Here is a 1,177-nt window from a genome sequence, read left to right on the forward strand (position 1 = left end):
CTTACTGTATGCATTTAATTCATTCGGTGACCATGCTCATGTGTGAGTGCGTATGTACACACACACACACACACACACACACACACACACGCACACACACACTGAATATGCCTCATAGAATAGTTCACATTTTCACAAGTGTTGACAACCAAGCACAACAAAGCCACGACAGCAAGGCCTTTGTTTTACAATCGTTTTATTTTGTTAATTTATTTGAAAACACGCAAATTTACCCATATTAGCCTTTTTAAGATGTCGTTTTTCTGTAACAGTTATTTTTCCCTTTTCCAAGTCTCGACAAGAGCGAAACTTGAAAAAAAAAAATAAAAGACCCCAAAAAAAACCAAATCAAAAATTAAAAAAAGAAAAAAAGAAAAGTCCTCCACAGGCTCTCCGGCTTCTGCAGTGGGAGGAGGGGGAAAAGAGGCTCTCTGAACAGACGTTTGCGCGTGGGCATACCCCCTTCGTCTACTTGCTGCGTTTAGGAAAGTGTGCGCGCGCGCGCGCGCGCGTGTGTGTGTGTGTGTGTGTGTGTGTGTGTGTGTGTTGTGTATCACGTGACCCGTAGAGCAGCACGGAGAGGTGAACGTTGTCTTCTCGGTTTGCTCGGCCGATTGTCGTACCTCTGATTTCATCTTTGGTTTCAAAAGGCAGACGTTGCCCTCTCCCTCTCGTGTGTGTCTGTCAGTGCAATACAAGCCACCATCTCCAGACCACTTTGTAAACGTACGAATGCGATGTACGCGTCTTTGCGCTGATTGTGTGTGTGGCCCTTCCTTGGCGCTTTTTTTTTTTTTTTTTTTTTTTGGGAACATCGCTAAACAAATGGAAAATGGTGGACTCCATTTTGTGGCAGTTTTGTGTGACATCAGTGCATCGCCCCCCGCCCGGCCACTCGCTACTTTAACCCTGAGTGGCAAGGGGGCGCTCTGTTGCCCGCTGTGGTTGGATGGTAGGAGATATAGGGGAGGTGTTTAGGGGAAATGATAGGGGGGGGGGTTCTACACTCTGACCCAGCAGCAACGATTAAGATTGGGTAGGGTCAAGTGATTGCATAGTTCTGTGTGCAAAAGCCACCAACCGGAGCCTTCTATGTATTTTTTTTTTTTTTTCCCATCAGCAGGATGCAAGTGGTGGATGATAGAATGCATGCTTGTTGCACCACAGCACTCCTGCA

This window comes from Filicampus tigris, chromosome 12 (assembly GCF_054856515.1).
Source record: "Filicampus tigris isolate MCC_2025a chromosome 12, RoL_Ftig_1.0, whole genome shotgun sequence".
NCBI lineage: Eukaryota > Metazoa > Chordata > Actinopteri > Syngnathiformes > Syngnathidae > Filicampus > Filicampus tigris.